The sequence below is a fragment of the Culex quinquefasciatus genome, chromosome 3 (assembly GCF_015732765.1).
Source record: "Culex quinquefasciatus strain JHB chromosome 3, VPISU_Cqui_1.0_pri_paternal, whole genome shotgun sequence".
Lineage (NCBI taxonomy): Eukaryota > Metazoa > Arthropoda > Insecta > Diptera > Culicidae > Culex > Culex quinquefasciatus.
In genome coordinates this window covers 119,677,252-119,691,825 of record NC_051863.1, presented here as the reverse complement: position 1 = coordinate 119,691,825, position 14,574 = coordinate 119,677,252, and the positions used below count along the sequence as shown (strand labels likewise).

The 14,574-nt window shown below is 38.7% G+C and overlaps 1 protein-coding gene and 1 long non-coding RNA gene across 2 annotated transcripts in view; one reads left to right on the top strand and one right to left on the bottom strand.

The window, feature by feature from the left end:
- LOC6038593 (potassium/sodium hyperpolarization-activated cyclic nucleotide-gated channel 1) overlaps window positions 1-14,574 on the top strand; it is a 128,460-nt gene that overhangs the window by 59,046 nt on the left and 54,840 nt on the right. The window lies entirely within an intron of this gene.
- LOC119769523 lies at window positions 1,246-1,773 on the bottom strand. Its single transcript, XR_005278404.1, has 3 exons — window positions 1,649-1,773; window positions 1,461-1,577; window positions 1,246-1,391 (listed from the first exon to the last, which is right to left on the bottom strand). It is a non-coding gene; the product is annotated as an uncharacterized LOC119769523 (long non-coding RNA).

The following is a 14,574-nucleotide window of genomic DNA, read 5'->3' as shown; positions in this document are numbered from 1 at the left end:
CATAGCATAAGACAGGGTTACCAGATCTTCAATGTTTTAGACTCAGTTGACAGCAAGCCTTTGTGATCGACGGAAGTCTTTCCAATTCGCTGATTGAAAGCTACATAAAGCGAAAGTGCGATATAAACAAACATTGCCAAAGTGTATTTTGGCAATCATGGCGCGGTGCTACCGCAAGCACTCACTGGTGATTGATTTCACATCAATCCCAGAAAAAATTACTCTAGAACAAGTACGCTCCTTCGTCTTCGACAATTTGGAACTCAACATCTCACAAGTCAAAACCTACAACTGAGCATGACAAATGCCCGTGTCTTCCTGGAGATGGGAAGCACAGAACAAGCCGAAGCTCTAGTTCTAAAACACCACCTAAAACACGCCCTACAAGCTGATAGTCAGGACTATGCTATCCCGCTGTACATGGCTGATGGTTCCGTTGAGGTGAAGGTCTATGACCTCCCTCCGTATCTACCAAACGGAACAATCGCCAAACATTTGTCAGCTTTCGGAGAGGTGCTATCGATCAAAGATGATGTCTGGCAAAAGTTTTTCCCGGGAGTTCCCAATGGTACACGGACTGTGCGCATGAAGCTGAAGAAGTCGATTCCCTCGTACGTGAATATGGAAGACGAATGTGCGTACGTAAAATACCGCAATCAAATCGCCACCTGTCGCTACTGCGGGAGAAACCTACACATCGGATCCAAGTGCTCGGATGTCAAGAAGGCACTGTCCGGTAACAGCGCTAACGGCCTGACCCTTGCTCAGATTGTTGGTGGAATGAACCCGATTGTGCCGAACGACGAGGACAAGACGCCGGCGAAGGAAACATTCCCTCCGGCTCCAGCGAAGCCGATCATCGTTCCAGCGCAGCCAGCTACTCCTGCAGCTCCAGTGAAACCAAACGCCCCGCCAGTCTTTCCATCTGACCCAATGGACATCATCAGCCCCCAGGACCCTGGACAAGATCGCAGTCAGCCCTTCTCAACGATATATCGGATGATGACAATCTTCCGGCATTAGATGGGTCCCGCTCCGCTACTGAAGTTGAATCTCCGGAACAGTCAGATGTGGATACAGAATTCGGTAAAGGAGGACGTAAGAAACGTCCCGCGTCGCCGAAAAACAAAAAGAAGAAAAGATCATCAAGCCTAAACTCCAAAAAGTAAATCAAGTTTATTTCGTCATCATCACTTTTCCCACGGGTAAGCAAACACAAATGTATATGTACTGCCGAAGCACAAGATACTGCCGTCCTCAAGAAGTCTCAAATCCTCGCAGATTCATCCGATACCATACACTGCCAACACCGATTGCTATCAACCTGCGCCCGCACCAGCTTCCAAAGGTAACAGCTGCGGTATATGTCCTGCCGAAGTCGATACTGCCACCTTTTTCAATGAAAATTACGCGTCATTCAGATTCAATTATCATCAATGGAGATCACACAGAGAACTCACCGATACACAGCTACTCAACGTTGTTTTCCCACTCGCTGGACATCCTTCTTGTAAAGGTAAAAGGCTCCAGTCGCTCCGGTATATGTCTTGCCGAAGCGCTCAGTGATACTGCCACTCCTGTCAAAAAATTTCCAATCAATTCAGACAATCTGCACCGCTCACCACTTAGAACATCAATGGGAACTCACCTGCTGGGTTACAAGAGAGCCACGACGACGAGAAAACGCTTGAAGACAACGAAGAGCTGGATATCTGGAGAATATCAACTGTCTTCGCTAACACCGTCTGAGCAGGTGAGCGTATCGATATTGTTTATAAACAACACTGACACTCAAAGCAATCTGTCAGATGTCAAAAAACAAAAAGCAGAGACCGGGAACGGCAAAGTTTTCACTGTGTGTGTGAGATTGCTCGTTGGGTTCGCTCAGAACAGCGCCATCTGTGTTCTCGCGCCAATAGGCAAGAAAATCGTGACGTAGCAAATGAACTCAAAGAACTCAGTATTCATTTTGTGAGTGCCTTTTGAGTGGTTTGACAGGTGTCAAATCGGGACTTAGAATTTTTTGAATTTGCTTCCGATTGCGCGAAACGTCATAACCCATTTTTTTTTCGTATCAGTGTCCTTGTGCTTGTCCGTGTTCGTATACGTGTACCTGACCACGTAGGTACCTGTTCCTGGTCGTTCCCGTGGCCGTGCTCAAAGCCGTGTCCTTGTCCGGACTTCTGCCCGTATTCGTGCCCGTGCTTCCTGTCGTTTTCGTGTCCCTGGCCGTGTAGGTGCCTGTTTCTGGCCATTCCCGTGGCCGTGTCCTTGCCGTGTTCCTGGCCGTGTTTGTGTCCATGTGAAACGGAACAACCGGAGCAAAATTATAATTTTAAATGCTAAGTCCCGGAACTGACACCTGTCAAAAAAGTTCATTCGGTTGTTTACCTTTGAGGTTAAGTTCCGAGCTTTTCTCCTTTATATCTCCAGCCCCTCTTCGATAGTAACATTTAAAAAAAGCACTGGCTGAAAGTTTTAATTTGGTAACATTAAACATCAACAACATTTCGAACCAAACAAAGTTGGACGCACTTCAAAACTTCCTAAGGATAAACGAAATAGATATCGCTTTTCTGCAGGAGGTTGAAAATGATCAAATAATTATACCTGGATACACAATTTTGTTCATTATCGACCACCGGAAGAGGGGTGTGGCAGTAGCACTTGGAAACAGAGTAGAGCATGTAACAGCAGAAAACTCGCTGGATGGTAGACTAATCGTCATTCGCTTAAGAAACGGGACAACTCTCTGCAACATATACGCACCAAGCGGAAGCCAGAACAGAAATGCGCGCGAGGATTTCTTCAATTCTACCTGTGCACATTACCTTCGAAACGTTACCGGTCCAATCATTCTCGGAGGAGATTTTAACTCCGTTGTGAATGACAGAGACGCTACCGGTGGCACTCCTCGGAGTGAAATGACTTCCCGATTGATGCTGGCTCTAAATTTGATCGATGTTTGGCGTTGTATCAACCCACGTGACACTGATTTCACCTTCGTTCGCACTGGATGTGGCTCCCGTCTAGATCGTTTCCTCGTCTCAAAATCTACCCGTGATTCCCTGAGAACTGCACGACACGTGGTTACGTGTTTTAGCGATCATAAAGCGCTGATTATTCGTATGGTTTTACCAAGAACAGGAGAGGCGCGTGGAAGAGGTCTGTGGAGACTAAATGCTCACGTGTTGGACGATGAAGACACAATCAACGAATTTTCAAGAAAATGGCAATACTGGATAACACAACGCAGAAATTACACATCGTGGCTCACATGGTGGATGCAATTCACCAAGCCAAAAATAAAATCGTTTTTAAAATGGCGTTCGTCTCTTCAGTACCGTGACTTTCGTGACACATTTGAGCTTTTGAACGGAGAGTTAAGTAGAGCTTACAATCTGCACTTGAATGACAATAACCAGCTTGTGCGGATTAACAGGATTAAAGGGCTTATGCTGCAGAAACAAAGAGAACATTCCAACAGATGTCGTATGTTGAATGAAACGTATCTACAAGGAGAATCTACAAGTCTTTTCCACGTGGCGCAGAAAATGCAGAATCAACAGGGCAGGACGATAAGGGAACTGGATGTGGACGGAAATGTTATCAACAATGGAACCGAAATAGAGCAAAACATTGTGAATTACTTCGAAACCCTTTTCTCGGCTACTCCAAACCGGTCACCTGTGGCAGGGTTTGAGCCAGCAAGACGAATTCCTGACAACGTTGCAGCTAACGACGACCTCTTGCGACCCCCAGACGCAAACGAAATCTTCCTGTGCATCAAAAACAGTTGTCCCAGGAAATCTCCAGGAGACGACGGACTGCCTAGGAATTCTACTACAAAACATGGAACATTATCAGCCAAGAATTCACTTCCGTTATCAATGATGCTCTTCGTAACCCTGACACCGATTCAAATTTTATGAACGGCGTTGTGGTCCTCGTCAAAAAGAAGCAGAGCGGAAACACAGTGAAAGCGTACAGACCAATTACTCTATTAAATTTTGACTACAAAATTTTAACGAGAGTGATAAAAAACAGAATGATTCCGCTGGCTGAACACGTCTTGTCTCCACACCAAAAATGCTCGAACGGGAAACACAACATTTTTGAAGCCACAACACAAATTCTGGACAAGATTGCATCGCTGAAACATAGAAGGCAGTCAGCCACACTGGTGTCATTCGATATGGACCATGCGTTTGACCGGGTGAGGCATGACTTTCTCTACTACACCCTCACACAGATGAACTTCAACCCGCAGCTGATCGACCTTCTACGGAAAATCTATGCCAACTCCTTCTCAAATATTTTGATAAACGGTAAGCTGTCCAGATCGTTCCAAATGAGCAATTCTCTACGAAATCGGTCTTTTTTCTTCAATTTTAATTTTTGTATTTTTTAATCCGGCTGAAACTTTTTTGGTGCCTTCGGTATGCCCAAAGAAGCCATTTTGCATCATTAGTTTGTCCATATAATTTTCCATACAAATTCGGCAGCTGTCCATACAAAAATGATGTATGAAAATTCAAAAATCTGTATCTTTTGAAGGAATTTTTTGATCGATTTGGTGTCTTCGGCAAAGTTGTAGGTATGGATTCGGACTACACTGGAAAAAATAATACACGGTAAAAAAAATTTGGTGATTTTTTTATTTAACTTTTTATCACTAAAACTTGATTTACAAAAAAACACTATTTTTAATTTTTTTTTTTTTTTTTTGATATGTTTTAGAAGACATAAAATGCCAACTTTTCAGAAATTTCCAGGTTGTGCAAAAAATCATTGACCGAGTTATGAATTTTTTAATCAATACTGATTTTTCAAAAATCGAAATTTTGGTCGTAAAAATTTTCAACTTCATTTTTCGATGTAAAATCAAATTTGCAATCAAAAGTACTTTACTAAAATTTTGATAAAGTGCACCGTTTTCAAGTTATAGCCATATTTAAGTGACTTTTTTGAAAATAGTCGCAGTTTTTCATTTTTTTAAATTAGTGCACATGTTTGCCCAGTTTTGAAAAAAATATTTTTGAAAAGCTGAGAAAATTCTCTATATTTTGCTTCTTCGGACTATGTTGATACGACCTTTAGTTGCTGAGATATTGCAATGCAAAGGTTTAAAAACAGGAAAATTGATGTTTTCTAAGTTTCACCCAAACAACCCACCATTTTCTATCGTCAATATCTCAGCAACTAATGGTCCGATTTTCAATGTTAATATATGAAACAATTGTGAAATTTTCCGATCTTTTCGAAAAAATATTTTGGAATTTTCAAATCAAGACAAACATTTTAAAAGGGCGTAATATTGAATGTTTGGCCTTTGTGAAATGTTAGTCTTGATTTGAAAATTCCAAAATATTTTTTCGAAGAGATCGGAAAATTTCACAAATGTTTCATATATTAACATTGAAAATCGAACCATTAGTTGCTGAGATATTGACGATAGAAAATGGTGGGTTGTTTGGTGAAACTTAGAAAACATCAATTTTCCTGTTTTTAAACCTTTGCATTGCAATATCTCAGCAACTAAAGGTCGTATCAACAAAGTCCAAATAAGCAAAATATAGAGAATTTTCTCAGCTTTTCAAAAATATTTTTTCAAAACTGGGCAAACATGTGCACTAATTTAAAAATGAAAACTGCGACTATTTTCAAAAAGTCACTTAAATATGGCTATAACTTGAAAACGGTGCACTTTATCAAAATTTTAGTAAAGTACTTTTGATTGCAAATTTGATTTTACATCGAAAAATGAAGTTGAAAATTTTACGACCAAAATTTCGATTTTTGAAAAATCAGTATTGATTAAAAATTCATAACTCGGTCAGTGATTTTGCACAACCTGAAATTTCTGAAAGTTGGCATTTTATGCCTTCTAAAACATATCAAAAATAAAAAAATTAAAAATAGTGTTTTTTGTAAATCAAGTTTTAGTGATAAAAGTTAAATAAAAATCACCAAATTTTTTACCGTGTATTATTTTTTCCAGTGTAGTCCGTATCCATACCTACAACTTTGCCGAAGACACCAAATCGATCAAAAATTCCTTCAAAAGATACAGATTTTTGAATTTTCATACATCATTTTTGTATGGACAGCTGCCGAATTTGTATGGAAAATTATATGGACAAACTAATGATGCAAAATGGCTTCTTTGGGCATACCGAAGGCACCAAAAAAGTTTCAGTCGGATTAAAAAATACAAAAAAAATCGAATGACCGAAATCCTAGAGAACTGCTCAAATCAGAAAATCAGTCAGGCAAGGTGACCCACTGAGCATGCTGCTATTCGTGCTGTACTTTCAACCACTGGTCGACAAGCTGGCAACAATTGGAGCTGCAGGGAGTCTTCTGAACGTGTATGCAGACGATATCAGCATGGTGGACGCGGATATCAACAACTTGGCTGAAGCTGTTATTAGAATACGAGAGTTCGAAGAGGTATCCGGTGCTGTCCTGAATCTGACGAAAACAACGGCAATGAAAATTGGGAATCCACGTACAGAAGGCGTACTTACCTGGATCAACTTCCAAGATTCACTGACAATTCTTGGTTTAACGTTCACCGACTCCGTCAAACAATCCATTGAGTTAACGTGGCAGAAAACTCTAAAAAACTTAAAATGGAGACTCTGGATGTGCAAATCCAGATCACTGAATTTGCTGCAGAAAGTAATTCATTTTAATACCTTTGTATCATCCAAAATTTGGTACGCTGCCTCAACGTTTCCGTTGCCGAAAAAGTACGAGAAAGCTATCCTCAAGGAATACCGAAACTTTCTGTGGATAGGACACAAACAACCCATTCGTTTGGAAACTTTGTTCCTGCCTAAGGAACGAGGAGGACTAAACCTACACTCGCCAGGATTGAAGTCTACTGCATTATTAACTAATAGAATGTTGGCTAATCAAACTCTGCTTCCATTTTTTAGTGACTTGTTGGGCAGCACACCTGTTCTGCAAATTCCCCCGCCTTTCCGCAAATTAAGATTCCAGCGTTAGAAATTTCAACACTTCCAACGCAGATCATCCGGCATCACAGTTCAAGCGGAATCTATAAGGAGCTAATCGATGGAGAGAGTGATCCACCGATACTTGAAACTCGAAGGCAGTGAAACGGATCTTCAAAAATCTAGCTGATCAACGAGTGGCTTCAACCCTGCGTGCCAACTGGTACATAATTGTGCACGAGAAGATTCAGCATAATGTTTTGTTATACAGACAACAACGTCGAGATAACCCGGACTGCAACGAATGCCCAGGCGTAGCGGAAACACTAGAGCATAAATTGTTTAGATGCATAACAGTTCGCACAGTATGGAATTATGTTCGTTCTTTGTTAGGGAATCTAGATCCACGTTTACAGTGTAAGCAAAACGAATACTTTATGTTTCCGTCATTACAAGGACTATCAGCGCCAGTAGCCCAAAGAACCAAACATATTGTAGCTAAATATCTGCATTTTGTTGTAAGTAATCCTATTTCTAACGTAAGTGTAGATAATTTCAAACTTGAATTGTAGAATAGCTTTTAAAAATTGTACCAAATAAACACTGACCAGTTTAAAAAAAAAAAAAAGTGGTCATAGCTTGAGACAGGGTTGCCAGATCTTCAATGTTTTAGACTCGTTGTAAAGGTCTTTCGATTACCTTACCAACGATGGGTCGGATGATGGATTTGGACGTTGTTTACATACATTTACGTGAGATCCGGCTACAAAAAAAGTACATAAATATCACTTAAGTGGTCAGAACTCGATACAGGGTTGCCAGATCTTCAATATTTTAGACTCGTTGGAAAGGTCTTTCGATTACCTTAACAAGAATGGGTCGGATGATGGATCCGGACATTATTTATATACATTTAAGTGAGATCCGGCTACAAAAAAGTACATTAAGGACACTTAAGTGGTCATAGCATAAGACAGGGTTACCAGATCTTCAATGTTTTAGACTCGTTGGAAAGGTCTTTTGATTACCTAACCAACGATGGGTCGGATGATGGATCCGGACATTGTTTACATTCATTTAAGTGAGATACGACTACAAAAAAGTACATAATTATCACTTAAATGGTTAAACTCGAGACGGGGTTGCCAGATTATCAATGTTTTAGACTCGTTGGAAAGATTTTTAAATGACCTAACTAACGATGTATAACATGATGAAGTTTGGTTTAGTTTACTGCCATTTATTCAACTTTCGAAAATATGCGAAAACACATTTTTATACATAACTTTTGAACTACTTATCGAAACTTCAAACAATTCAATAGCACCGTATGGGACCCTAAATCAAGTCGAATGCAACTGGTTTGGTCAAAATCGGTTCAGCCAGTGCTGAGAAAACTGCGTGACATTATTGGTCACATACACCCCTAGTAACATTTTAGGTTTTAAGTAGGCCATAAAAGCCTATTTAGGCCGTATGCGGGTTTTCAGAACCATGATAAAACCTGTAAGTTTAAAAATGTTACTAGGGACACACACATACACACACACATACACATACACATACACACACACATCCACACACACATACACACAGACATTTGTTCAGTTTTCGATTCTGAGTCGATATGTATATATCAAGGTGGGTTTTCGAGCTTTAAATTAAAATTTCAATTTTAGAGCAGGATTATAGCCTTACCTCAGTGAGGAAGGCAAAATTAAAAAGGTTTAGCTTACACCTAATATTACATTTCAAGCAATTCCAGCAATCTGCAATTTTTCTTACACACTCGATTATTCGAAGCCTCGATTATCCAAAGCCTCGATTATCCAAAGTTTCGATTATCCGTAGGTCTGTATGGGACTTTGGATAATCGAATCACGAACCAATTTTTTTTTGTTTTTCTTGTTTTAAACATTAAATTCGAGTTGTGCGACCCCAGTTTAGTCAAATTTGAATAGTTGATTGCTTATTAAATAATAAAAGGCATTTTTTCAATATTTCGTCACCGCCATATTGGCCGCCATCTTGGATTAAAAAAATGTAAATCACTTTAGCGTAGTTTAGGGGTCATACTTAAAACTCGACAGAAAAAAGACAGCGAAAAAAAAAATGTGAAGTTCGTCCAAAATTTGCAATTTTGACAACTTTTTTGTATTTTTTTAGGGGAGACATACCATCATGCATTTTTCGTGAGTCTTTTTGTAACATCTTAGGCTATTTCCTCAAAAAAAATGAAAGGAAAAAATCGTGACATCACCTTAAAATTTAACTTTTATTCTTAAAAATCAAAAAAATCACATAGAAAAGGCGTGTTTTTTCTTTCAGTGTATTTTTTTCAAAAAGCCCGTCCAATTTCTTAAGAGTTTGTCTATGTCCACTTTATGACACGATGCAACGGCTTCGAAATACAGCAATAGTTAAATAACGAATAACAAAAATATCTAAAACATTGACGTCCTTCTTAAATGTAATTTTCGAATCAAAAATGGTTTATATAAGTCTAGGACGAAATGTCAACAATGTTTCATTGATATCGAAAGGGTCCTATGCAAAAGCATAAGAAAAATTCCAGATTTGAGCTGGAATTGCTCTTTTATAAAAAAGTTTTGACCTAAACTCAATGTAAGCTATCATTTCCGTCTAATTTGGTCGGTGCTCTCTGTTATATTGTGTAATTTATAATTGCCGATTAGAAAGCGATGGAGAGCATAATACAGGGGTGGGTGCAGAGTTTTATATTAAGGCATGGTACAAATTTATATTTCATTTAAAGTTTTAGTACGCCTCCCTCTTTATAGTCATCCCGAAAAATCTAGGGACAGAAAAAATATTTTTTCAAAAAAGATTTTATTTGCAAGCGTTTAGAATTATTTGCAGCATGTTTGGATTGATTAAAAATCATTTAAATTTTACTTCCTTTTCGATGTACAAACTATTTGTTTTATTTTTCAAAAAAATATCTGGCTATAATAGCTGTTCAGGTGTATAATGCATTTTACATGTTTTTTTTTTTTCATTGACATGCTGAAATTTTGGCTTTTGATTTCAATTATATTTTTTTTAATTTTTTTACCCCCTCCCCTTGACCTCGGCCAGAGTCGAGGGACAAACACTTTGAAAAAAAGGTTGCATCGGCCTAATAAAATTTTCAGTCATGGATGTTAATTTGCTAAACATATACATTTAAAAAAAATAGCTTCTTAGTTAGTTGAAATACAAACGAAATCAACTGATTGATTCATCTTTTCGAAAAGTTCAAGCAAATCATGCAACCCAAACTTCTAGTTCGAGCATCCCTTGATGAGATGAGGATCTTTGTATCGTCTGAATTATTCAATATCATGCTAATTTCCCCTGAATTATCACCCCCAAGTCGGAGCTCGTCTGCTCCAGGAAAAGTCGACGCCTGTGCTTCGGAAAGCTCCACCACCACACCCACTTCCTTCCCTAGACACACCCTACCGCCCAACCGCCGATTCCCGCTCCCAGACACGCTCAACGGCAGCCCTTAAAGCCCAACCTCTGGTCTATTTTTAGCCCTCGGAAGGCAGTTTATCGACCGTTCTGATGCGACAGTGCCAGAGTTTATTTTTAGCAACTTTTGCGGGACACGCCGCCGCTGCCACTGCGTTATGCTCGGTGTTCCGGTCTGTCCCTCTGTATGTGTGTGCGCGTGTGTATGTGTGAACTTGTGTGCCGGAATGTATGCTCACCGAGGAAAAGGGGTTTCAACGGAGGGAGGGTCGAGAAGGGGAAACTAGGTTATGCTATGTATTCACGCGTCGTTGTCGCCAGCATACAACGAGACTGTATGTGTGCATGTGTGTATGTGGGTATGGCGCGTAAAGTATGCATGATACTCGCATATCTTCGCAAATACAACTGCAAAAATAAGAAATGTTAGTGTCGTGGTTGTGCCCACTTGATGCGAAGCATAGATTCACATAACTAGCGCACTTGGCAACGAAATCACGCTGTGCGTGTTACACTCTGTAGCAATTTCATTTGTAATGTTTTCCTTCTCTGGCATTATTTTAAGCTAGTTGATCATTGAACTTTAATGGTTCATAAAGTACCAAGTACACACGCAAAGTAAAATATTGAAATGAAATACAGCCATAACAATTTATGTTTTCTTTTCCATTGTAAAAATCTACACTTTAACTTAAACTGGAACATTATTTTTTAAGTGTGTGTGATGGAAAATCAGGTGTCACATGATTTTTTGTATTTTTGTGTAAAATTAGATGCCCGAATTGAAAGCGTACCTACTCAAAATTCCGAGAAAACATATTCTTCATCGAAAAAAAATTAAAATAAGAGTTTAAAAACTTAGCCATTTTCCGTTGCTTAACTGTAAATTTGTTTAAGAGAGTAACAGTGTTTTAGAAAGTTTTAGAACAGACAATTACAAGAAAGGCTATGATCATCTACGATAAACTTTTTCAAACCTTGTTTTCCGTAAAATCGCGATACCTCGTGATGGTTGTAAGCCAACCACTTATATTTATATCAAATTTTATGTTATTATCTGCTCTACAACTTTGTACAACATTGTTACATCAAACACAACACAAAATAAATAAATAAAAATCTTTTGTGCGAAAACCAATAACGTACTTTACGAAAAGTAGCTGAGGCTTCATCCATAAAGTACGTCATACTAAAATCAGCCAAAATTTACCCCCCCCCCCTTTGTCACGCTTTTCCTATACTTATAACACGCAATGTCACACTTCTTCAGACCCCCCCTCCCCCCCTAGAGCGTGACATACTTTATGGATGACGCCTGAGCAATTCTCTACGAAATCGGTCTTTTTTTCTTAATTTTATTTTTTGTAAATAGTCTCAGTTATGGGTCATTCCATCTCAACTGTGCACGAAAAAGTGCAAATTTGAAAATTACCCTCTCCGATCCTGCTCAAATTTGGCAGAGCTGTTGATACTATCAAAACATGCAAGAATCCCGAATTTCATCCAAATCGGACCACCCCCTCCAATTTTGTACCTCCCCAAAAAAACGACTTTTTGGCGATTTTTGACCAAACCTCCTAGTTTCAAACGACGATAACTCAGGAACCACAAATCTTAGAGGGTCGGTTTTAGACTCAATTTTGAAGGAAATTGGACGTAAAATCCATTTCCGTTATCAAAATTTTGATTAATTTATGTTTTCTACCTGTATTGCGCAATTGAAAACTTTAAACGGCCGTATCTCAAAACACCCCAACTTATTTTTGCCTTCCTCACTGAGGTAAGGCTATAATCCTGCTCTGAAAATGAACTTTTTATTAAAAGCTCCTAGACCCACCTTCATGTATACATATCGACTCAGAATCGAAAACTGAACAAATGTCTGTGTGTGTGTATGTGTGTGTGTATGTGTGTGTGTATGTGTGTGTGTATGTGTGTGTATGTATGTATGTGACAAAAATTCTCACTGAGTTTTCTCAGCACTGGCTGAACCGATTTTGATCGAACCAGTTGCGTTCGACTTGGTTTAAGGTCCCATACATCGCTATTGAATTGTTTGAAGTTTCGATAAGTAGTTCAAAAGTTATGTATAAAAACGTGTTTTCGCAAATATCCGGATCTCAATTATATGCACGTAAACGATGTCCGGATCCATCATCCGGCCCATCGTTGGTTAGGTAATTGAAAGGCCTTTCCAATGAGTCCAAAACATTGAAGATCTGGCAACCCTGTCTCGAGTTATGATCACTTAAGTGATATTTATGTACTTTTTTGAAGCCGGATCTCATTTAAATGTATGTAAACTATGTTCGGATCCATCATCCGACCCATCGTTGGTTAGGTAATTGAAAGAACTTTCCAATGAGTCCAAAACATTGAAGATCTGGCAACCCTGTCTCGAGTTATTACCACATGAGTTATATATGTGTTTTTTCTGGAACTAAAAAAAGCTGAAATGTGTGTCCAAACCACTCATATTACCCATTTTTGGTAAAAAGTGAGGAAGGCATTATCCACATAGGTGGTTTAAGTTAGTTTTTTTATTTGACCTCACCATCGTGTTCCCCGGCCAATTTTACATAAGAATCACTTATCGACAGAAATGAATATGTTTCGTTCCAGAGATATCGAATTTTAAACTTTTGTGTTTTCGAGAAAACCTACATCAGCTTCATTCGCCACATCTGCTAGAATCACACAGGCGGGCTGATCAATAACTGCTACCTGGTGTTATGGGAGATGATTAATTTAATTTATATTTCTATAATTTTACGCAAATATTTATTCAAATGGCTAATAGGGGAAATTCTCGTATGTTTGGCAGGTTAAGTCCTCGCTCTTAGTTTTGTCCAATTTGCTCATTTTCACTATTTAAACAACAATTTTTGCAAAACTTTTGATTTCAGTTGAAAACGCTTTTAATCAGCTGTAATTGAATGCCAAAGCGCTGATATGGCAACATTAGAGGAACGCTGGAATTAGATGCTGTTCCCTTACCTTGATCAATCTTTTTTTGTGAAAGGAATATTTATTGGGTTATTTTACGTGTTGCTAACGTACCTCCGAGGCCATGACTAGGGCCTTCATCATGGGCGGTAGCAAAATAGTGCCATTTGGCAAATCCGATTTATGGTTTAAAAGATTGATCATATCAAATCAATTTTTATATTGTGAGCCAGCTCCATTTGATTAAAAGAATCCAAGAATGATGTAAGAAAAAAATACTGTTGTTCGGACGGTGTCGCAATCATCGCAACTAAATTTGGGGAATCAGCTGCTTTGTAGCAGATCAATCTTTGTGATTTTCTTACATTTTTCAATTTTATACTTTCCAGAAATCCTTTTCTTACTCCTTGTGATCGTCCTTCACTAGAGTACAACGTATCAACAAATTTTATTAATTTTAGTTCATATTTTTTACTCAGTAATGTATCGTGCACTTATTGTTCAGTGATACTAACAAGATTAATTGCATTTTCCTGCTCGCTCCGTCGGAATCCAATTCTGCCCTTTACTGTGTGTCGTTATTGCTCTGTCCTGTGGGTTAGCACAGAAATTCACTTCATTCATTTTTTTGAGCAGATAAACATTCGTTATTTAACTCCAGTTTCCTACAGTGTTATACAGTCAATTTTTTCCCAATTTGATAAAGATTATTTATGATGAAATATTATTTCAATAAATGGCCAGGTAGCAGTTATTGATCAGCCCGCCTGTGTGCTTCTAGCAGATGCGGCGAATGAAGCTGATTTAGGTAATCTCGAAAACACAAAATTTTAAAATTCGATATCTCTGGAATGAAACATATTCATTTCTGTCGATAAGTGATTTTTATGTAAAATTGTCCGGGGAACACGTTGGTGAGGTCAAATAAAAAAAATAAGTTTGGGTGTTTTGAGATACGGCCGTTTAAAGTTTTCAATTGCGCAATACAGGTAGAAAACATAAATTAATCAAAATTTTGATCACGGAAATGGATTCTACGTCCAATTTCCTTCAAAATTGAGTCTAAAACCGACCCTCTAAGATTTGTGGTTCCTGAGTTGTTGTCGATTGAAACTAGGAGGTTTGGTCAAAAATCGCCAAAAAGTCGATTTTTTGGGGAGGTACAAAAATGGAGGGGATGGTCCGATTT